Below are 26,206 nucleotides of genomic sequence, written 5' to 3'. Positions count from 1 at the left end.
CACCAAGTTGTGTGTCTTTATACAGCCTATATCGCAGTCTGTATTTTTTATTGATTTATTGATTTTTTTTGTCATGTCGTGTCATCTCAGGTCCAAATCTTTGGTACACCCAAAACAGTGTAACCCTTTTAGTGTCATATACTAATTTTCAGTTGGTTTTTTTTTTTTTTTTTTTTTTTGCTATTTTCAGGTCATTTTTTGTAAATTTGTGAATCGCTTTTTCCCTAATGTTTTTGGAAGAAATCATATCGGTTTGCTTTCAAAGGGTTTAAGCCAGACTTTATTTGGTCTGAATGTGTGGGTATTCTTTGGAAAAAGAGTGTCCGGTGCATTGTGCTAAATTGAGGAAAGAGAGTTGGACTGCATGTTGCGTTGTCATAGCAAGGCTGTGAACAGTGCCACAGAAAAACACTGATTCAATTGTTGAAGGCTCAACATATTACTGAGAAGGTTTACCAAATGTTGCTCCGGTTTTTATGAGGTGATTTATGCTAAGCTCCTGCACACTTCATCATTTTACCAGACCGTGAAAAAAATGTCAAGAGTGAAGGATATTATGAATATTAATATGCACTAAAGTGAGGTTTTGCTATCCTTTAAACAGTGTTGCTAGAAACTGTTAGTTTATTTATTATTTTGCACTATATTGGAATAGTAACCAATGAAACAGCCTTATGTGGAAGGAAAACAAGTCTGCAGTGAATGGTGAAATATTCACATGTATCTGTTTTGTTCGGTATGATTTAAGTAGCAAACATAGGATGCACTGATGCAGCTGAATTTAGGAAATGGAGTCAGATTGCAAAAATGAAACAAACAAACAAACAAACATTTTATTTGAAATAGTTGATAAATAGTAATAGTGGTAATAAATCCTGCGAGGGGATTTGGATGAGAAAGGGAACATCTCGTGTCTTCATTTCTCCTGTGGTCATCATTATTTGTTACCGTGGCACCAGCTTCAGGCCCGTAACACTATAATACATCAATACAAAGGCATGCAAAATAACAATATACCCAGGCAAAATGAAAATTCATGAAAAATTGAAAAATACGCACAATAAATTAAGAATGATAAAACTAGCAACATGAACATGGAATACATACAAATGAGAGAACTGCGGGAGTGGGAACAAATATGCAAGTTTCACAAAGATTTGGCAAGTTTTTTTGCACTTCTTGAGGAAGCCGAGTTGGCCTCGGCTTCCTGAGGTGCTGTGGAGAGGTGAGGGGTGAGAGTGCCTCAGGCCCAGTGGCCTGCCGGTCACTTTAGGATCTATAAGGTCAGTGAACAAGTCAAGATGAAGCTGAACACAGACCTCCTTCTTCGACTACCCTGAATGGCCTTTGTGATTACAGGAAGCCATTCCCCTCTAAGGGAATATTGCTTGACGCCAAGTAAAGAAATACATTCTTTTATTATTATAAGTACTTTTGTTGGGGTACTTTTTGCATACTCAAGTATATTTCGACTGAAGTGTCGTACTTTGCCACATTTTAAAATGCATTCACTTCAGAGTTTTTTTTTTTTTAGTCACTCCATTTGCATTTGCGGTAGAAATTGGCCCATTGTGGAGCCATTAGCCGTGAACATAGGGGAGGCCTTTACTTTGTTTATGCACTTAATTTTGCAGTTTAAGTATGAATCTGTGACATTTCCATATAAATGTTTTGCTGCTCTCCATCGCCGATCGCTCTAGCACATTAGTGATTCATGTAGCCGGTTCATGAAAGTTCATCAGAGATACTTTCGTCCTCGGCTTGAAAGCAGATACTTACGACGGCTGAAGTGAACATATGCCGTGCTTCAACCACAGTCATCTGTGATGGCAGCTACGAAATACGAGTCAAAGGGTGAGATGAAAGTCAATTATTTCCTGTCCTCCCTATTTAACTCTGGTTTACTGTAACCACATTAATGATCAATAGGAACCGTGAACATAATCCGCTTAGCCATATTTGTTTACCACCTCCACATCAGCCTTAATAAATATGTGATAATTCCAAGATGCCGGAGGAGAGCACAAACCTAAACTCGTCTCTCCCTCCAGCGCTCTCAAAGAAAAGTGTGTGTCCGTGTGTGTGTGTGTGTGTGTCTTAAGACTGCTACTGAAGTCAAAAGACATCATGTTCTATGTTGTTGCAAATATCCCAGCAAGGCTAACTATTACTCCTTATAAAACATTCATCACGCTGATCATTAATTCAACCTCAAGGCCAGCGCTCTTCTGCTTTGAGAGCCTCTTGAAGTTACTTTCTCTCTTTCCTTCTCTCTTGCTCACTCTCTCTGGTGGGGTGTATGAAATAGACATAAACTTGTGTGTGTGCATGTGTGTGTGTGTGTGTGTGTGTGTGTGTGTGTGCGCGCGCGTGCTAGTGATGCTTTTCTGGTGGTTATATCTGCAAGCAGAACTCACTCACATCTCACATCCACCTGACATTTTATGAAGAAATCTCCAGAGATGTCTCGAAATACAATTAATTTGTAGCAGCGTTTATAACATCTTTCCCCCTTTTCAGTTTCATGTAGCAGAATGGAAATGTGATGGTATTCCTCCCATGCGCGCTGCTTTTGTAAACGACAACAACTTAATGAATGTTTAATTGGAAAAGTTCCCTCGTTCTCTGCCTGTGGCTTAATTTAGACGATGATTTTGAAAAGTACAATTATTTGCTATCCATTTTCAACCCAAAAAAATAAAACAAATACAATTTTAAAAAATAAATAAACGAAAAATCCATGTGTGGGAGCTGATTTTGCTGGGTTTTGTGCAGCTCTGTGGCACTGGGGTGAACTTATTTTGGCGCTGGAACAGAATTCTATTGTCTAAGTAAACCAGGGAAGAGCCTGCAATGCATGAGCACATACACACACACACACACACACACACACACACAATGTAGCCAATCCACTACCGCCACACACACACACACACACACACACAGATACATTTGTGTTACTGTACTTGTGGAGACTTTCCATTGTCTACATTCATTCCCTAGCTCAAAATCCTTGCCTGAAAGTAACAATGCATGACATTTTCATTTTCAATATAAATAAATATATTATGATTTTGCTGCACTCTCTCACTGATTGCTGAACACAGTCGTGGTTCAGCCTGTATCCACTTCATGAAAGCTTTTCCATTTGCTCTTCTCAACACTTGGTGTCTGGTAGTGCGCTGGGAAAATTCCAAGTGATGCACTTTATGGCTACAGCTTTTTTTTTTTTTTTTTTTTTTTTTGGTGGGGTGGGTTAAATCTGTGATTCGAGCTGGTGTTAAAAACTTGGATGTTTTTTATCTGTTCATTTCTCTCCTAAGTGAGAGTGGATTCACTGAGTTCTGCTGCCCGTATCATTATTTTGCCAACACACACCGCTGACACTGCTGTGTCACAGCTGGCTGGCCTTTGACCAGTGTTGCCTCGCCTGCTAGATTTTAGATTACAATCATTCGAGCTCACCACTGAGGCATAAAAATACCATTTACAGGTGTACACATGTACGAAATGGTACAAAAAGTATAAAGCAATATAAATATAAACCTACAAGTAGATTTATTTGAGAAAATTCTGCTCAGAATGCAAACAAAACTAGCCCTCGACCCCATAATACATCATACAGTCACCTCTGTAGATGCTGCTTCAGTAAGCATCACTGCACAATGTACAACTTACTCAAATGGCCTCCATTCAATATAAGAAGACACATCCACTGGATGCATTCATTCATTCATTCATTCATTCATCTTCTAAACCGCTTATCCTCACTAGGGTCGCGGGGTCCACTGGATGCAATTCTTCTTTAAATGTGTCTATTTCAGCTCCGCACATTATATACAGTTTTTGTTACCATATTCCTCAATATATCAGCTGATGTGTTCTACACAATACTTCTCCCTTTTTCTACAGTCACAACTGTGTAAGGCTCCGTTAGACTGGAGTAACCTTCAGGACATAATCCTTGACATCATTTCATTATATATATATATATATATATATATATATATATATATGTGTATGTATATACAGTACAGGCCATTTCAGGTGACTACCTCTTGAAGCTCATGGAGAGAATGCCAAGAGTGTGCAAAGCAGTAATCAGAGCAAAGGTTGGCTATTTTGAAGAAACTAGAATATAAAACATGTTTTCAGTTATTTCACCTTTTTTTGTTAAGTACAAAACTCCACGTGTTCATTCATAGTTTTGATTCCTTCAGTTAGAATCTACAATGTAAATAGTCATGAAAATAAAGAAAACGCATTGAATGAGAAGGTGTGTCCAAACTTTTGGCCTGTACTGTATATATATATATATATATATATATATGTGTGTGTGTGTGTGTGTGTGTGTGTGTGTGTGTGTGTGTGTATGTACGTTAGCAGTTTAGTTTTAAAATTACACCAAAAAAATTGCAAAAATCATTCATATTTCATGTACAAACAACAGGCCAACTGTATGTTATTTTGCAGGCATCAGAGAAACTTCTACTAAAAAATTTCTACTACATATTCAAACAGTTTGGACTACATACTACTTATCAACAAACCATTAGTCTGCTAATACCGACAGACTGTTCACACTGATGTGTATTGCTAAGTATCCCAGAATGCATTTCACAGTGACCGGTGCAACAGCGGGACTGTAAACCAGACTCTAAAAGCTGCTACACTTTTCATGCTAACACCTTAAATATGTCACTTTAATGAGTTTTCCATTTTTCAGGTGACAAAGTAGCCATGTAGATTACCAAGATGTGATTGGCTTATCCAAATAATGCCTGTTTGGAAATGTGCTCAAAATTTACAATTCCAAATTTGTTTGGAAATTTGCTGAACCGTGGCTAACTCTCAGGCTAGCCATGGTACAAAATAAGCACACTTCCTGTTGTTTACAAAATAAAAGCTTGATTCACAAAACAAAAAACAAACAAACAACAAAAAAAAAAAACCTCATCAAATACATTATAACCAAGAGTGGCACTTTTGTTTTGAAGACAGGGTGTACAATGTCTTTTTCAGCTGACTTCTGGCTAACTTGACACAATAACATCGGAAGTAGTTTCAATAATTTTATGGGCTGTCAGTGTTTGTTTTTTTTTTTGTTTTTGTTTTTTTTTCCTAGCCGGGTTGTTATGTATTTAGACATTCTTGCCAACAGACATGGTTGCTAGGAGATTTGTGATGGATTTGTCCAGCTCTCACAGCACTCACTGCTGTCGTGGAGACACATTTGAGTTTCATTCTTAAGTTTTGATTGAGCACTTCACACCACACCTGGATAAGAAAAATGATAACTTGAGCAAACAGCAAGCTCTTAGTGGGGATGGGACAGTCCCCACTGTGTGGAAAAACAAGTGGATTTTTACATGAAAATGCAAGAGCTTTCATTATTCTCAAACCATTTAGAGATAAATCTCTTTTCTGAATTGCTTACAAATTATTTACTGGATGTAATAATTTCCCACCAATGTAATCAACTATTAATGTAATAACAACTTGACTGTATAATGTAATCATCCAGTTAATGTAACGTACCATTAATGTGATGTTTTTTTTTTCTCCTGTTAACATAATAATTATTCCATTATTAAAGAGAGTTAGTACAGTAAGAGGAAGCTTGAACATTTCAGTTTTCAAAATATAATAACTGTAAATGTAATAACAAATAAAATCCAATACACAAGTGGCACCCAGTTGCTGATTTGCTATGAATGATAATTAAACTGATAATTATTACTGTACCATATTTTAGTATTGACAGTATATTTAAAAGTATATTTGAACAATGGCTTACATTCGTTTGATTTTTTCATTTGTTTGTTTGTTTTTTGTTACAGTATTATTACCTGATTAATTTTTTAAGGTTGAAATTTTCATTTTTGAAAAATGTAATAGCTAAAATGATAACTAATTAACAGTCAAAATACAATAGAGAACTCATTCATTCACTCATTCATTCATTATTATGTTATCAGGAAACAAAACAAAACAAACAAACAAACATGTTACATTCATGGTAGTTACCTTTATTCATTTATTCATTAGCGGTTTATTATGTTGGGAAATGATTACCCCGACAGTTGCAACATGTGACTCTATCTATGAACAAAGACAGAAAGAAGGAACTGTTACGCAGCTGCAGATTTGCTGTTAAAAATTACTAAACTGATAATTATGACTGTACCATTTTTTCCAACTATTGAAAAAAATATTTAAAAGTATATTTGAAGTGTCTTCCATTCATTTTAAGTATTTTTCCCTTTTCTTTCTTTTTTTTTTTTTAACAGACTTCTTGTCACATAATTAGATAATACATAATAATTCTATATTTATAAAAACACTGTTGGGATGAGGTACATTAATACAAAGGTTGGAATTTCAAAAATGCAATTACTAAACTGATTACTAATTAACAAAATGCAATAGAGAACTCATCCATTCACAGATGTGTATGCAGCGACATGTAACTATGTAACTCCCGCTAATATCAATCACTGTGTTAACAGGAAAAAACATTTTACATTTACAGTATCTACCTACTACACTGCAGGAGATCTATTACGTTAACTAGATTATTACATTAGACAGTGCAAACTCTTATTATGTTATCAGTTCAGTTATTACATTTTTGAAAACTGAAATTATCAAGCCTCCTGTTAATGTAATAATCATGATGTTAACAGGAAAAAACACATTATATTAATGATAGGTGCACATTGTCATGACATTAGTGGTTTGTGTTAGTTTGGGAAGTTCTGAGCAGCAACATGTGACTCTCTACATAAACGGAGAGAACGCATGAAGGAACACCTTCTCGCTCCTTCCTGTGAAGAGCATTTCTCCCTGTCTGCCCCCCCCCCCCCCCCCCCCCAACCCGCCCCGCTCCTGTCTGGTCTGGATGATAAAGTGGCCAGGCAGGAGGTCTGTCAGCGCAAGTGGCCCATGCCAAGGGACCTCTCCTGGGGCATGGCGAGGGAGGGCAGGGGGCCCCCGGCTGGAGGCCCGATGACAGACGAGAAGGCGAACGAGGGCTCTCTCGATCTACCCATATCTTCTACCTCCCTCTGAGCTCACCTCGCCCTTTTTCTTTCTTCCCTCTTGCTTGATAAAGTCTCACTCCACACTCATTGTGCCGCCATCTCTCTCGCTTCATCCTTTACTTCCTCCTCATCTGTCTTCCCGTCCTAACCCCCCACCCCCACTGCTCTTTCCCTCTCTCTCTTCCTCTCTCTTTTTCAGCTGCCTCTCCTCCCTCATCGCTCCCCTCCCTTTCGCCCCGCTACCCCCAGCACACCCCTCCGCCGTCCTTTATGTGGATGCCCGTGTGGAGTCTTCTCCCTGTGTTATCACAAAACCCAGAGACACACACACACACACACACACATACACAGAAAGAGAGAGAGAGAGAGAGAGGGGGAGAGAGAGAGAGACTGAAAACACCACGCGTCATTACCTCGCTGAAAAACCGCTGCCAGCCTGCCTGCCTGTTCGCCTGCCATCTATCTGTCCCCACTCTTCAGATGAATTAGACGCTTTCTTCCTGTTCCTCCCCTCCTCCTGCGAAATCCTCTGCCTCCTGTTGACTGTCGGAGGGGTCACGGGGTCATCACTCAAGGGTGCGAGCAGGGGGATGAGACGGGGGGGGTGGGGGTGGAGGTATTGACAAGGTACTGATAGCCCAAGCTAAAAAGCTTTCCTCTTTTGTGTCCCATCAAGCCAGGCCTGAGGGCTGTGCACATGTGGATGTAGCTGGGTGGGCAGATGCGCTGCCTATAGGGAGCTGAAGTGTTCAGTAGATTACGGCCGAGGATGTATGAGCGTCTTTTTTTTTTTTTTTTTCCAGATGTAAAGGGAATGGAGGCGCTTCTTCTTTTGATAGCTTTCCATTTATGGCTGAACAGGGGATATATATTTCAGATTTCGTGGTCCAGGGTGCCATCTTTTCCATTTTCACTGGCTGCCAAAAGATGATTTCGATGGCCTGTCTGTGTTATGCTGAACAGGCGGAGTGGCCCCCAGCCTGGGGCACCACACAGATCCCCACGACACCGGCACCTCTGTGGCTACGCCGGTTCAACGGTAAAAGCCTTCGGGTGCCAATTTATAAGACCTATCTGTCTCTGATGTGAGGTGCTGGAGCCAAGAACTGGATGGCGCTCTCTTCTTTATCTTGAAAGGAAAAGCGCGGCGCTCCGGTTAAGATCTGAGGGCTACAAATATCATATATGGCTCCCGCAAATTCAAAGGGCATAGAGCATCACAGTCCGTATTTGAAATGAGCAAAGGCCCGGCGCATACCAGATGAAGGCGCTGGGCGGGGACGGCTGGCACTTCTCAAGCATCTCTTGTCAGGAGAGGTGTTGGTACTTCACAGTTTTATGGGCCTTTTTTTCCATGGCGCCTAACACAAGAGGGAGAAATTGCAAATGCTGATTGCAGAGCAGGAGTGATTTGCTCTTGTGGGATTACATTTGAGGTAAAGGTAAAGTGATTACAATAGGCTGGTGAAATCTGGTCGGGCTCTTCAGCTCTGTGTGTTGTCTCATGAAGGTCACCGTTAACCCTTTGGGACCCAGGAGCCTCTGGGCGGACTTTTTTCAAAGGTTTTATTTTACCATCTTAACTAATCCAGTCTACTTCATGTCTTTTGATTTGTACTTAATGGGGGATCTTTGAAATTTGTTATTATGTTTCTTTTTTTTGTTTGTTTTTAAACTTTCTTTGTATTAATTTTGTGGTAATTTAATTTAACATATATATAGCACTATAACAGTTTTTTTTTGTATGTTTTAAGGTTTTTTTTTTTTTGTTTGTTTTTTTTGCAGATTTTCTGGTTTGCTTTATGGGTTTTGTGGTGCCTTTAATAACTTTCTGCTTTTCTGTTTATTTGATTTTTTTTTTTTTTGTAAAAATGTTTTACTTTTTTGGTTAATGTGGTTATTTTGGCTATTTTTTTATTTTCAGGTTTTTTTTTTCAATTTTATGGTAGTTTTTCTTGTCTTTTTGTGGACGGGGAGTGTGGGGTAATTTTTCATCTGTGTTCTGATATATATGGGTGCGTGCGTGCGTGTGTGTGTGTGTGTGTGTGTGTCTGTGTCTGTGTTTTTTTTTTTTTTTTTTTTGCTAATTTCATCTTTGAACCTTTGAACCCAATGTAAGCCCACATTGATGGACTTTTATGAAATACTGGATACAGTCCAGCCGGTGTTGTCCATTTTTGACATGATAAAGATTCCTTCTTGATCACAGCTGTAAAGAAAAAAAAAACTGTTCAGAAGCCCTGATGTGACATTCCACTTTCTTTTTCCTTTTTTCTTTTTTAAATGCTGTTTTAATCAGTTCTCAGTTCTTCCCAGACTCTCTCAGTTTCCCCTACTACTGAATAGCTGCAGTTGCTCAGCTTGCATTAAAGAGCTGCTTTCTCCAAATGAATTTCATTAATATGGGTTTCAGTGGAGAGTTTTATCATACACACCGAAAAATAAAGGTGGCAACTGGAACCAGAAATGGTTCTTTGGAGTGATGCCAAAGAAGAACCATTTTTGGTACCACAAAGAACCTTTTAGCAAGAGGTTCTTTAAAAAAAGTTCTTTAAAAAGTTCTTTGTGGACACAACTGGTTCAGTAAAGAACCTTATTTTTTAGATGATTATTTAGTAATCTTTCAGTATAAAAGGTTCTCTGAGTGTTTTAAATCAGATAATTGCTGGCAGGTTGAAAACCAACTTGAACATGTTGTTGGCCGGTTCTCCACGTTCCTTGTTCCTTCACTGGGTTCCAGATGAGGTATTAAAAATGTCAGCTGTGACGCTGTGGCACTTCTCCCTGTTTTCTGATGGTTTATAGAGCGAGACATGAATCCATTCACTGAGGAAATAATCTGCACATTAATCCACAAGGAAAAGAACTGTTAGCTGCTGCCACCACCAAATAACTCCAATAAACATGAAGAACCTTTAGGACTTTAAAGAACCCCATACAGTGTGTGAAGAACCAGCCCCTAAATAAAGAGGGTCCTCAACTGGGGATGGTTCTCTGTAGAACCAAGGAGCATTTTGAAGAACCATTTAAGAACCAGTATTTTTCTGAGGGTAGTACCCCAAATGCTCTTTCAGAGGATTTTCCATCCTGACCAAAATCAAATTCTGAATAGGCTTGTTATTGATTTATTTATTTATTGGCATGGAAGTGGTCAAATGTAAAGACACTGAATCTCAGCCTTTAAAACCCATACTGCGTGAACCCTAATCACCATATTGCAGCTAAAGCCTTCCTCCCACATTCCCAGGGTTCCTTTCAATCCGCTCCGTTCACTGTATTGTGCAAACACTACAAAGCACAAGAAAAACGGATTCCGATTCTTCCAAGATCCCCAGCTGAATTTATAATCCATTGTTCCTTGTTTTCCCTGATGAGCGTCCATCCCTCCATCCATCTCTCCATCCATCCATCTCTCTGGCAAAAATAGCAACAGAGGAGCAGCGGCAGAAGTGGCCTCCACCTCCCCTGTCACATTCATCATGATGGAAGCAGCACGCTGCCGCCAAAATGCCAGCGAACCCAATCATGCAGGAAAACACTGAAACACAAAGTAATTATGTTCTAGTGCTTCTGCTGAAGGTAATTAAACAGCAGATTCTCCCTGCAACACACACACAGCCTGCAGCCCACACAGCTGGGAACTACACACTGACAGTCTACCTGATGGACACACACACACACACACACACACACAAAGTCAACTGCAACTGTTCATTACCTGATATTACACTTAATATCACCATAATGACATTTTGTAATACGTAATGAATAATAATAATAATAATAATAATAATAATAATAATAATCCTTGTGAAGGATTGGCAATATATCTCCCTGCCTCTCCCCCAGTGCATGCTGGGATAGGCTATAGCTCCCCACAACCATGATTTGGAATGCACAGGTCGTAAAAATGGATAGATGATGGAGAAGAAGAAGAAGAAGAAGAAGAAGAAGAAGGAGAAGAAGAAGAAGAAGAAGAAGAAAGAAGAAGAGTTACTAGGTCTTCACATGGCAGTCACAATATATTCAATATTCAACGCTAATATTAATTATAGTACAAATCATCCCTTTGAAACCTGTGTAAATTCACTTGACTTCTTTCAAAAGCACTATATATTCATAATTAAATTGCAAGAAAAATACCATAAAATTACCACAAAATTACATATAAAATTAGGGCAAAAAATAAAAATAAAAACGTTGCAAAAGTACAGGAAAAAATAAAGAAAAGAAAATTATCAGGAAAATTATAAGAAAATGACCAGGAAATTATGATAAATAGTAAATTAAAGAATAGAAATATATTTTTATGATTATTCTAATTATAAATATTACCATCAAGTGCCCAAAAATGTAAAAAAAAAAAAAAAAGAAAAAAAAAACCCCACAAAGCTATATTTATAATCCTTCTAACTATAAATATCACCAGAATAGTGCCCAAAAAGTGAAAAAAAAACCCACAAACCTATATTTCTAATAATTATAATTAGATAGAATAGAATAGAATAGAATAGATAGAATTTATTGTCTGACCCAGAAGGTGCCATAATTATATTATATTATATTATCATATATCAAATATTATCACAAACGTGCCCAAACATGTAAAATAAATAAGTAAATCAATGAATATAAATTCAAAAACTTTGATTCACAGCCCATGCATGCATGTCTGTGCATCACTTTGTGGCTTGTCAGCAGCAGTGTACAGTTTCCATGTCACATCTGTGCACTGAGGCTCCCTGTCTCTCACTGAGCTCACACACTCCAGCTCCTTCCCATCACTTCATAATCAGCTGCTAGTCAGCAGGAGGGAGAGAGGGATTTACCTTATGAAGGGAGACACTCATATACATAAACACACACACACACACACACACACACACACACACACAGAAACTCTTCTATAACAACCTCCCCACCCTCCCCTACAATCATTAAGACCATGATGTAAGCTTTGGCAAGGCGGCTTGCAGACCTGATAACACCAGGCCTAATCACTTCTGATCCCTAAGCTTCCCCTCATTCACTTTCGCCCCTCCCTCACCTCACCCAACCCACACCTCTCAGCACACACACACACACACACACACACACAAACACACACACAAAAACACACATACCTACCTTTCCAAAAAATCCCTAAAGATCTGCTTCAAAAGGCCAAGGAGTCCTTTTTAGGCGTCCGAGCGTTAGTTGGCATCAGTGTTTGCAACACGTTGCATCAGCAGCACCACACACGCACGCATACACAAACACACACACACACACACACACACACACACACACACACACACAGGGAGAGAGGAAAGGGATGGAGATCAGCTGGGTGGTGCTGTTTGTCACAAACACTGCCACATGGCCCATGATCCCATGGGTAGGGTTACCTGTGACTGTATGCCACACCTGGTGCTTATAGCTGCCAACACTCACTCATACAAATAACATTTTACTGGCAGGCACCACACTTATATGGAAAATATTGCAAAAGACAGTCAATTTAAAGTATAAGTTCTGTGTATATTACACTTTTCATTTCATTTTATCTCTTGTCATTTATAATACACATTGTCGTACAGCTTAAAGGGGTAGTCAGCCCATTTTGAAAAATTTGATATTATTTCACTTCCACCTAGCTGTTGTGTAGGACAGTGGTGGTGCTATCTTCCTCTCATTGTTACTGAGTGCTGGATAGTGGCTGGATGCTCCAAATGCTAACTGTTAGCCTCCTGCCATTGAGGTGAACTTCCCCCCGGCTAACATTCTGGAAAATAACTGCCTTAATGAAGTCAAAGAAGCTTTAATATCACTTTACAAGTGTTACGTTCTTATATTAAAATGCACATATAACTACCGAGGACATGGAGACAGTATTTTAGCAGCAGCAGTCGCCATCACAGAGATGGAAGTAAATTGCTTGAGTTTGTTGTATTCATTGAATATGTGCAAAAAATGTACAAAAATAACAACTTTCTCCAGAGAACTGAAAGATAGCAGGTAAGTAATGTTGTGGCTAGTTTCTACTTTTCCTCCTTAACCCTCTATATCTCAGACATTTCATATACCTTTCAGGCATCTGCCTCATTTCCATTTTTTTTGCACCATTCTCTGTTACTTCACATAAATGTAGCCCTACTGTTAATTGATGAACTCACATAAATATAGCCCTAATGTTAATTGATGAACTAATTAATTTACTTATTTATTCATTTTTGAAAACACTCAATATTTTTGACACCATTTCGGCTGTAAAAATTCTGCGTCATCCACATATCATCAAAATTTTGTTTATTTAACAATGTAACCAAATTAAGGTGGTTATTTGTCAGAATGTTAGCTGGGGGGAAGTCAAGCTCAATGGCAGGAGGCTAACAGTTAGCATTTGGAGCATCCAGCCAGTATCCAGCACTCAGTAACAATGAGAGGAAGATAGCACCACTACTGTCCTACAGAACAACTAGGGGAAAGTGAAATAATATCACATTTTCCAAAAGGGATGAACTATCCCTTTAAGATTGTCAGGCAAGACTACTAATTACACATCCCTCTTGGCTTCATTGCAGACCTTTCCACCTGAAGAGCTATGCTTGAAACAAGCCAGGGCTCTGTCCAGTCCTCTATGGAAACCTCCAGATCTCCAAATAATAAAGTGCTGCACTCACCAACCCTGGAAATTCCCATGAGTAGCTTCTCTGATGATCCAGTATCCCCCAGGAAAGCCCCCTAATTTAATATTTGCAGCCACTGAGAAATGACCACACATGAAACCTAATGTTCAGAAGCTGGAAATCTGATTATGCAGTGCCCCGTGTATCCCTCACACAAAAATTGATGTGAATCAATTTGTTCAATTTTCCACTGAGCACTGAATTTATTTCTGTTTTGCTTTTCTTGCCGTGTTGTTGATGAAAAACATCCTGCTGACAGTGGAGGATCATGCCTACGTGAAAGCACAAACAGATACAAGAGTGAAGCCACAGTGTTCTGGCAAAGAACCAGGAAATAAGTCAGGGAGTCTTGGACAAAACCCACGGGACTGAGAAACATGGGAAAGCAGGGATTATCTACAAGAGAATCACTCGAGCACATTTGAATTGCTGCTTTTTAACATCTTAGGTTAATGTGACAAGATTCAAGATTTTTTTTTTTTTTATTTTTATGTCAGTTGTGCCGTTAACATAGAGGGGCCAACTGTGTTCTCAAGGTCCTATATTACTTCTATATAAGGAGAATAATGTCCATATCTCTGCTATACTAAAACAAAAAATATGTCCGCATTTGGAAAAAGTTTTTTTTTTTTTTTTTTTTTTTTTGGTTATTGTTAGGATTAGGTTAAGGTTAAGGTTAAGGTTACGGCTAGGGGTTAGGAACGATACACTCAAATCTCACACCTGCCCCATGTCCGATTGCAGCAGTACGAGTGGCTTGTGATGTGAGTTTTGGAGATAAAAGGCACTGGCCCATGTCCATGACTTATCTGCCACAACGCTGAAGAACAACACGCCTCAACACTGGTTTCAAATGAACCTGAAACCATGTGGCAGCCCCTGATGCCCAGGACTGGGTAGCAGGAGCTGTCAGACTTAGTCCAGCCTTGCAGAATCATATCGTCCCCTTAGTCTTTATGTGTTTCAAAAACTAGGGACCCTAGGTCCTGTCAGATTAGCTGCATGTATTGTCGGCAGTTGCTATGGGTTTGTTAGGAAGAACAGGCCTGTGGTGAGGGTTCTGTGTAGATCCCACAGCCCTGCGACCCCACCCCTGCATCCCCAGTGCTATCACAACGGTCACTGACAGTTGGCTGTTAGTAATTTATTATTAGGAGTGGTGTTGCAAAGGGATGGAAAGTTTCTGGTAAATTTCCCAGAAAGTTTCTGAAAATTCCCGTGGGAATTTTCGCTCTGGAATATTGGACATTTTCAGGAGATTTTTGCTGTCACCTTTTTTCCAATTTTTCCAAAAATTCTCGGGAAAATTTGGCTCGGGAATTTTGGGAATATTAGTTTTTTTTCTTGTCATCAATTTGAATGAGGTGCATTTTGGTGGAAACAAATATGTTGCATGATTCAATGCAAATTCAACTGTGCACCATGATTCACATATGCAAATAATTTCGAGCACATTTGATCATCATCAATCTGTAGCCTATATTCCACTAGGCACTACAGCACTTCCACTGAGACAGACGATCATCACATCAGCATCACGATTCAATTTCCTGCATTTCTATCCTTTTTAATATATATATATATCTTTATATATATATATATATATATATATATATAGATAGATAGATATAGATATAGATATGGTTTCCAATTAAGTTGATTGATGTGAATGGATGAACAATATTAATTATAATTTATATGAATGATATTGTAATTTAAGTCCTATAATATACACTTGTGGAATTGAAGAAAATGCAATATCTAATTACTTTGAACAAACATGATGTGTTTAAGCGTGTTCTGGAGTGTTCTTACCTAAAAACAAATCCCAAACAAGAAAACACTGGTGAATGCCAGAATCTTCTTGAAAACTGTGCAAGTGGGCTTTGAGCAGAGCTGTCTCTTTAGGAGCAGTTGGTGAATGAGGCCCAGTGTGAGCTGGTTATGACGAGCGCATGACAAACCATGGCTACACAGCGGGCTCCCCCAAGGGCTGAGAGTTTGTTAGCTTTGAAACACTGAGCACAGCCTGGGCATGTGTGTGCAAAGATTTGTACTGTGATGCTTATAATGTTTGTGTGACCAGATTACACATAATCTGTCACCGTGAATCAGCTATCAACAGTAAGTGATTGCATGTAATTACTGGATACATACTTAAGGAACTACTTGGCATGCATTATGGATAAATTGAAGCATTACACATAATCCACGATGGGCATTTTTCTGACAACCTGAGTCAAAACAATTACTTACGACAGCCAGTGCTGTGAGGGCGCTGCCAGCCAACGGAGAATCAACAACATGAAATGCCACAGCACGCATTAAACTGAATGATTAACCAAAGTCACAGCAGCGAGGACACCTGACAAACACAAACTGTGGCTTTAGCTTGTGATCCACACATGCACACACAGCAGGTTTCTATGCAAATGTTAGTGAGTGATGTACATGTGTGTACTCTGATGAATATGGGAGGAAGCCCGACTGATTATGTACTTCTCGGTGGGAGCTTTGCTCAACATATGACACACCTGGCAGCTTGTTGGACATCTGTTGCACTCAATTACATCACCACATACAAGATGAGAGAGAGAAAGAGAGAGAGAGAGAGTGTTAAGTGGCTAGGCGCTCCGTTCTTGTGCTTGCATCCTTCTGAGAGCTGCTTTGAGTTTAACACCTTCTGCGTGAGGGCCTTTTTGCAAAGTGTGGTCATTTTAGAAATGTCTTACTTTCATAAGAGGTTAGTTTGGGATTAGGACTTGGATTTAAAAGGGCTGATTGATAAGTTTGTGCCATAAGTTAGAAGAAATCAGTTCTAGAAAATCCAAAATATTTATTTTTCAACTTACTCTCCACCTTTGCAAGAAAGCATAATTCACCACCATAGGACTAAGTGTGTTAATGTAGGGAGGAACTCCAAGGACTCTATTTTAATAATCTGAGCATATGGTCTGAAAAGCATGGCACAAGTGCATTTAGGGTGTGTCCAAGTCCATTTTGCTATTTTAACAGCAGGGTGGTTGCACCAGGCACAAGGTTGAAAATGGTTGTACTGAGTCTCTTCATTAATCATGGCTATGTTTTGGGTGTAACATGCACCAAACCAGAGTGCCATCTCCATTCCCTTTAAAAGCCAGGTGCACTTGCACCTTGGTGGATTGCTTGCTTATAAGGTTGCAAGGTTACATTTGCTGCATGTCATCCCCCATCTCTCCCCTGCATTTCCTGTTTCTCTCTACTGTGACTGTCAAATGAAGCAAAACAAACAAACAAACAAACAAACAAAAAGAAAACAATGCACCTGACCACACCTCATTTTACGACCAACATGCCCATGGGTGCTCAGATGTGCACAAGTGACTTTACTGTTGCGACAAAGCGGGCACGTATTTTTGCTTTGCGCCGGGTGTAAGATAGGTCCAAAGTGTCAGCTCGTTGGGTCCCAAAGCTTCTTGGGCCTGATCAGAAACAGACTTGGCACAACCAGGGGCGTCGTAGTGGGGGGAAAAGCAGGACTGATTATCCAGGGCCACAATGGGGGAGGGGGCCCTCGAAAGGTCTGAAATAAAAATTTCGGCTATACAAGGGCCCAATAAGATTTCTTTTCATGGGGCCCAAAATCCCTGGCGGCCCCCCTGGGCACAACACGTCAGAGGACAATGTTGACATTTTTGAGGTGGATCCCAAGAGTTTTCTCCAGATATTCTGGACCATGAATAAAACCTGGTTCCATTACTTCCAACCGCTGGAGAAAACTCTCAGGATGCACTTCAAAAATGTCAACATTGTCCCATTTCTGATCAGGTCCAATAGGGCAGCTAACAAGCTGACACACTGGACATTTGGATGATTGCATGGACGTGTTCCTGGGAGAAACCCAGCTCAGTAGCAGTGTCACTTGGGTTATTCGTCGATCTGTCTAATGATGATTAATAACTTCAAACTTTTTTTGTATAATCATTCAACAATATAATTTGAACAAATACATCTGTTTTGCTATCATCTATCACTGATTGTACATCAGTTAATCAAAAACACAACTTGTTCAACTAGTATGCGAAATGTCTCTGCTAGAGAAATCCTTGTGCACACAGAAAAAGATGCATTTCAAGACAGAGAAAAGAGCGCTTGCTTCCTCCTGACCTTTCCTATCTCGCTTAACTGTGAAGCGTCGAGTAAAGACTAAAATACCTAAAAGCTATCTTAGTGACAATCAAAAAAAAAGAAAAAAAAAAAAGAGAAAAAAGAAAAAAAAACATCAAGTCATGTTTCCCATCATCCTGCTCATGAAAATTTCTTATAATCATGCTTGCATTCATGAAAATTGTTGCTGAACAGGAATTTGGAAAGACCAACTAATCTTGAATGATAAGGTTAAATTCTCTTCCCTCGCTATGCTGGTTTACTGCAATTCTATTTCTTTCAGTATGGAGGATACTTACATTTTCTCTATTAGGATTAAAAGAGAAAATGCCAAATTGAGAGATATGTTAAATAGATTTTTATTTCACTCTACAGCTAAGAATAATCAGTCCCTAATTAGACAGGAGGGAAAATGTAGTTGTAGGAAACTGATCATGTAAATGTCAATTTGGAAAAAAAAAAAAGAATTTTAAAATGAAAAAGGAAAATGCCAAATGCCACAATTGAAATACTGAAGGATCATCAACTTCAGGTTAGAATAAGGATCAGAGTTACGTCAGAGTCAGGGAATGAATGCAATATTCAATAGAAGCTCATCACAGCTCATCATATTATTATATACACATCTCTCTGTGTGTGTGTGTGTGTGTGTGTGTGTGTGTGTGTGTGTGTGCTTGTGTCACATACAGACATAAGGTGCGGGTACATTTTGCCAAGGACACGACACATCACACCTAATCTGTGCTGAGATGTCCATGTTCCTCTCGTCAGCCTACTCACTGTTTCCTTACCAACATTGACTCAAGCACAGCCACACTCCCGTTACACTCCCATTGATTTTATGTATCACAATATTAATTAAAATCAGTTCAGCAAAAACAGTGTAACACCCAACTAATTGATACAAGGGAAATTAGCCCAGTTGCTAAAAAGCCCCAGCATGACTTTATTGCTTACAAATCATTACCATCTAGCTGACAAGCGATTCCATTATGATGATGAATCGCATTAATGGATATTTATGATGCTTATGGGGAAAGGCTTGGCCTGGTATTAGGCTGTAATGAACCTCTGCAGTCACCCGGGACCCGGGGGCTGCGGTAGCGTTGGGCGGGGTGGGATGAGAGCAGGACCTTGGGCCCAGGGCTGGGACTAGAAAAGTAGTCAGGCTCCAAAGGGGATGGGAAAAGGGTGGGGTGTAGAGGCAAGAGGAGGTCGGAGGAGACGGGAGACTGGAGGAGGTTGGGAAGGCAGTGAATCGAGCTTAGCCATGGCAGTCATAGGCCAGGGGGGTAGGGAGGGGGTGTTTGAGAGGCCCGGGCAGCAGCCCCAAGGCCAGTCAGAGGACCCCATAGGCCGCCGCGGTACAAGGATTTCCCTGAAGTCAGAATAAAACAACCCCGATGAAGACCTTCAGCCAAGGACAGTCTCACCCTGGACCTGCAGAGACCGCCTCTGTGCGCTCCTCAGGGGTTTGAGTGGGAGGACGATGGAAAGAGAGTGACAGAGAGAGAGAGAGAGAGAGCAAGTGTGAGAGGAGATAGGGCAAGAAGGAATGTGTGGAGCAAGGGAGGGAGGGGGGCAAAATATAACACTTAGTTTCCCGCACGAATGCACAGCAGTGCAAGCGGCCGCCTTCCTTTTCATCGCCCCCGCCGTCTCTCCATTCCCCTTAACTTATACACCAGGAGGCAAAGTCATCGCGGAGGACTTCAAACCAAAGTCATAGCAGTCTTAAAAGTCAAGTGGTGTATGAAGGACTGGAGAAAAGGCAGGGCTAAATTTAAACCAGTCAAACTTTGAGCCGCACGCCGAGGACATCTGCCTTCCTGTTTTATGAGGAACATGCGAATAAAGAGAATATCACTATTTACTTTGGAGCATTTTTCCTGCTGTTATATTTCATAATGCTAATACTACTATTAGTACTACTACTACTACTACTACCAATGATAATAATAATAATGACCACTATAATAATATTAAGAAATAATTTGTAATAGTAGGAGTAGTAGTCGCAGTATTGGAATCATTATTGTTATAGACTTTATTTATGCAAAACTGGAATTACAAAATGCTTTACATGAGCGATAACAGGTGAATTTGTGGATTTGAGTTAAATAGACATCAAAAGGACAAGTGGAGCAATACAAAAGTAAAAAAAAAAAAAAAGGACAAAGAAATGGAACAGTGCAAAAGTAAAAAAAAAAAAAAAAAAAAAAAAGGTCAGACAAATGGAACAGTTCAAAAGTACAAAAGTAAAAAAAAGGACAGATAAGTGGAACAGAAAGTTAAAAAAATGGGTAAAATTAGTACAAAGAGTAGAAATTGATAAGGACAAAATAAAAAGAGGCTCAATTAATATAACAGACTGAACAGAAAGACTGGACACTTTGCTGTTTGATCACTGTTCTCGTTGCGTCTATGTGGTGGTTTCATGCAGCAAGTTTTGAGCAGGAAAATCATGTATTTTCACTACTATGTTATTGCTTTTCATGGTGTTATATTGTCCTGACAGGTTAGCTAGCAAGCCCTAATTAGATAGTATTAGCTAAAAATAAACAAAAATCTCTACCCATGGCTGCAACTGTTCTCCAAGCTTCATTTATTATACCCCCTTTTTTTGAGAGAGAGCGAGAGAGAGAGAGAGAGAGAGAGAGAGAGAGAGAGAGAGAGAGACTTTAAAATAAAAGTTGTTGAGAACTGGAAAGCTTTCAGCACATTCAGGCTTACTGGAATAGGGAACACAGAACTAGAATGGAGTAGAATGGTGACTGCACCTTTTGCTACGGTCGGTTATCGTTCTTTGCTATGGTGAGGAGTCAGAAGGGCTATAAAGTGTGTCACTTTACAGCCCTTTGCTTTACAGCTTGAGAACTGTTCAGCATCTGAAATGTTGCAAATGTTGCAGCACATATTGCAACATTTTGAGTCTTTTTGAAAGTGTGTGCCACCTTTCACTGTTTTGGGAGGGATTCTCCTGCGGAATTTAGACGGGTTTTCTGGTCCACTCCTCATACAGAAAACTGTAATTTAAAGACCACTCCAGTGATTTTACATGTTTAGCATAATATTAGCAAAATGTATACACTTCATGTTTCTGCTAATAATTTAATAATAATAATAATAATAATAATAATAATAATAATAATAATAATAATAACAATTTTACCCAAAGCAAGCTGTGTTTTAGCTCTCATTTTTCTTGCCTTTTATCCAGCCACTGGTCTCAATTCATTCCACTACAATATGAAAATGAACTTCCACAGACTTCAGACTTTCTTCACACCAGTGTGAACTTGTGAGGACTTGAAATTGGGCGGAGTGAAATGGTCTCTCCACCAGAAAACAGAATCTGGGGAAGTGTTTACTCTCCACAGGGTTAATTCTCAGTTCTGTGGTTTACAGACAGGACGTTCTTAACTGTGGAAGCAAAACATTATAAGGTGTCATTATAATGAGTTTCAACCAAAAATGTACATTTCAAAGTGTGGGGATTTTGATTAGATGTTGTGAAATCTTTAGTACCCTGCATGATTTGGCAAATGGTTTGTTGTAAAATTTGGGGGTAAACTGTAGTGAATGGGCCAAACATTCAAAATCACTGGGATGGTCCTGCAAATGCAAGCTTTTCCTCCACTAGTAGTGTCTGTGTCATATCAGAAAACAAAATGCGCAGCCATGCACGACCCCGCCTGGTTAGGGTTTCTTTTGTTTACCAGTGGGCTGGCCAGCCACTCTATCACACATTAACCCTGGGGCCTGGCTAACGAGCTTTGGCCCGCGCCGCTCTCCAGCCTCATTAAGGAAACACTAACCGCAGCGGGACAGAGCCTGCGACTGATAATACACTCTACCTACCTACTGCCATGCATGCAGCCAGCACATGGACTCACTCTCCCTCTCATTCAATTAAGACGCTGTGCGAAGGTTAAGGCGAGTGTCTGGGGAGGAGGTCAGGAGGAGATAAATAAGACAATTTTCAATCCTCGGTTCAATACCCATCAGGGGAAGTAGTGTGCAGCGAGGCAAAGGTCTTACAAGTGCCCGACGGGGCTTGTACTACATTGGCTCCCACTTGCATTGTTAATGCAACAGGATGCATGTTCCTCATGTTATGGTGTGGAGTTTAGACGCACTATGCACTGCTATGCTCTTAATTGAGCCCACGGTTCTCCAGCACCTTATGGGTAATGATAATAGCCTCCCCTTCTCTGCGAAACAACCAACACTGATTTACTTTTTCTCCCCGCTACTAGTATCCGTATTTACAGAGCAATCACCATCTATTACAGGTTCTGTGGCCACTCTAGCTCAGAAGAAAGAGCTCAGTGCTGCCAATAGCTCCGGGGGTTCCTAGCAAACAACACTCCTGAGATAAGCTAAGCTATATTGACTACAGGAGACTGGTTATTCACTGAGTGCACTATGTTAATCTCTGGGACTTTTTCAGTGGAAGGGATCAAGCTAAGCAGCCTCCGAGATGTTAAAAATGAGCCTGGCTCTCCAAATGGCATATACTTCAGAGGTAATGTGTTTGGTAGTTAAGACTGCGACAGTGACTTATTCCCCCTCTCTCTTCAGCAGCCAGGGCGTCTTCCTGAGGAGGGGAGGCGCTGCAAATGGACCATCTGGACCGCCTGTTATAGCTCTTGAGGAATACGAGTGACCATCATTTTTTAGGCCGACGTTGTATTTCTATATGGGGAAGAAGGCAATTTGCTCATTAAGGTTGGCAAAGATGAAAAAAGATTGGGTTATAAACAGTGTCTTACAGACCTAATGGGCAGAATTACATTTAATGAACGTTTGGACTCTGAAAAGAGAAAATCCTCAAAGCTGGCACTGGGCAGCTCGTACGCTTAGAGATGAGCGGCAAGGAAGTGGTCTTGACAACTGTATCTTCCTGTGGAGAAAAATTGCAGTGATTTTAGAAGTCATTTAAAATTCTGACAGCCAAGTTGTGAAATATAGATCTGTGCAGGTATTTTGGAGCTCACTTTTCCCCCCATACTCCTCTGAAGGGTTTTGGCATATGTGCAAAGGTATTTGGTTTCGCTCTGCCTGGCTCCAATTGTGTGCCATCTAATATTAGTATTTGTATTAATTATTTTAAATTAACTGTCAGAGTGCTTAATTAGCATTATTAATGTTGTGTGGCATAAGCACTGAGTGGTGGCTGAAAAATGAGAAAAATACCTCAGACCTAACTTCATAGTAAGTCGTCAAAAAGAGTTAATTACGCTAATTAATAAAACTTTGGCGGAGAGACTCATTTAATAAAGACGGAGAGAAGCACAAGGCTGAGACACCAGCTGAAATATCTTCATAGTCTGGAATGAGGGTTAGCCTCATCAGCATCTTGCCTTTGCCAATTTATTCATCTTTCGAGTGGGTCACTTACTTGGTTGGCAGTCGGACTCTGAACCTGCCAAGTCTTGGATGTGAGGGTCCACTAATAAGAAGCTGCGAGGTTAGAGGACAGATTGTCTGCTTATTATCTCAAAGCTTCTGCCAGTCTAGACTAAAGCCTCAGGTTGGGGCAAATGTATAGAGCATCACAGATGAAAACCACATCAAGAAAGTACATTTCTCTCTCAGCGTAAAGCCACAATATACAACTTTTTCACATTAATTACCAATAAATAAATTGAGGTAGATCGCACATTATCAGTCTGTCTGAGTGTGATCCTTTGTGTTCACACCTGAGTCCTGACCTTTGCCTGAAAATGGCTTTTCAAAGATGTTTGGGACATGTGTGCTGAAGTGCAAGGTGGGAAATTAGCGCCCACCACCTGCCAGAAACGGGTAGTTATTTGCAGTGGTGGGTATTTTTTTTTGTTTAGTCCAGCAGAGATAGAGAGAGTTATGTTATGTGGCGACACATGAAACAGCCTGCTGAAGCTGCACAGACAGCAAACAGTGACAACAAGGCAGAAACACTTGCGGGAAAAAAGAAGATTTAAAGACCTATTCCTGGCATTGATTAAAACCATGAAAACTAATCTCTCTTTGGCAAAATTACATATTAAGATTTTTTCCCCATGAAAAAAAAACTCTCCTCATGCCTTAAAATGGCTTCAATGTAACTCTACTCCTTTGCCTTCATTTAGTATGCGTGGATCTATGAATATGCAAATAGTTCCCCCCTCTACTCAATTCTCAACCCACATGCCAACCCCTTCGATACTCGTCAAACACACAAACCTATGCTTGTTTTCTGTTTTGCTAGCTACACTATGCTACACAATTGCAAGTGGTAATATAGGAACATGTCAGCCATACATGTTCGGACCGGAAACTGAAGAGGACGAACCAATTCTACAGGGTCAGCTTCAAGTGGATGCCACAGAATGGTCATGTATTTTATGTATCGCTGTCTACAGCATTGGAAATGTAATAGTAATGGATAACATGAGCCTTTGACGGCCTTATTAATCAGCTAATTACATGTTGCTAATGTTTGATAACCCCTGGTCCTGACAAGTGCCTACCTTGTAAAGATAAACCCCAGATGCACCGTGAGGAAGACATGGTCTCTGGTGGAAGGTATCTAGTGTACATGGTCAATTTTGCATTAGCTAGCCATGTAACATTACTTTTTGCAAACAATGTTATAAATGTCACTTAGTATGATTTGCTCAGGATTTGAAACATGCAAATAGTAAGATGCTGAGGCTTTGATTGGTTAACGATCTGTGATGTAACCAACACATTCTCATCCCCAGGTCATCAAATAACACAGATGCGTCAGGCTTTCTTGCTTTCATCAGGTGTCAGTGTCACATGGTTAGGTTTAGGCAACAGAAACACTTGGTTAAGGTTAGGGAAAGGTTAGGTTTAGGCAACAAAATGGAAACTGGACACAGTCACTCATGACAGATCTTGCTGGAAACAGGAATCAAATTTGGGTCTCATGCATGAAGGTCCTGTGGGATACATTCCTTCCATTCATCCTGACCACCTTCCTTTGCTGACTTTCTTGCTCTTTACACAATGTCACCATCCCCCACATCTCATACTGATGCCAAAGCTGCCTTTGGCTTCTAATTGGAGCCTTTTGCATCGGTATCAGATGCTGGAGGTGCCTGTTGCGTCAGTATCAGACTTTGGCGTTGGTAGCAGATGCAGAAGGGCGTGACAAAGCTGTGGTATTTGACGTCCTGGGAATGAGAATGGGTTGGATGTAACAGACCGGTAATCTTCTGTGGCCTGTGCTAATCCTGATTTCTGTGAGTGCAACCGAGAAGTCGCATTCTGACCACCATGAAGCAAAAACAATGCTCTACAGTAAGAAGAGCACATAGAATACATTACTATAGTGAGGATTTTCTAGCAAAATACATTAAAAACAGAAAAAACATGGTTTTACGCAGAGAATGTCTTTAATAAAAGATGGCGAGAGGAAAAGACAGGAACGGATCTGGAATGGCTGGGGCTCAAGACACAAAACATTACGATACTGAGTTTCTGCCTCAGATAAGAGACAGTCAATATCATTTGTCATTGGAACAAAAAAAAAAACAAAACTGAAAACGGAAATAATGTCACTAAAGGTGCATAAAATACCTGTTTTGAATGTAAATTTAATTATCAAAAAAAAAAAAAAAAAAAAAAAAATCCGAGGGGCTGGTAAAATTTAGGCATCAGTAAACCAAAGTTATTTGCCACTATGATGAAATGCCATACACAACAGGCCAGTTTACAAAACACTGACGGTGGCGGCACAGCCTCATACAATCAATTGCAAAATTAAAATTTCAGGGAAATATGAGCATTGTAAAAACCACAAAATGAGAGTGAAAGAACGTATCAGACAGAGAAATTGTGGCAGCAAGAGTGATGTACGATCAGTATGAAAAGAGTGAATAATTGGACATCAGTGATGTTACTTTATTTTGACTGAAGGATCACCGCATTCGCTGCTTCAGCTCCTGTGGTGGCTGGAGGGATCACGTTACCTCTGGCTAGACGCCGTGTCAAAGTATAGACAGCTCATCAAGATGAGTGACAAGTGCTGGCATGGGACCTTGACCAAGTGAAGGGGTAGAGAGCGAGATTAACAATACATTCCCTTTCTCAAAGCGTGTTACATCTTTAATAACCTTCCATCTTAACAGAGCGTGCCAGTGGATTCTGCATGTTTAGTGTACTATCTGCAAAACGTAGATACTTCACTTTTATGCTAATCGTTTCTCAAAGCGAGTAGTCATACTCCATTATAATTTTTCCTCCCTTTCATCCAGCCATTGGTTTCCCTTGATTCCACTACAATATGAAAATGAGCTTTAAGACACTTCAAACTTTCTTCACTCCAGTATTCCATCACCATAATAAAGTCGTCCACAT

The sequence above is a fragment of the Myripristis murdjan genome, chromosome 10 (genome assembly GCF_902150065.1).
Source record: "Myripristis murdjan chromosome 10, fMyrMur1.1, whole genome shotgun sequence".
NCBI lineage: Eukaryota > Metazoa > Chordata > Actinopteri > Holocentriformes > Holocentridae > Myripristis > Myripristis murdjan.
Note: the sequence above shows the minus strand (reverse complement) of the source record.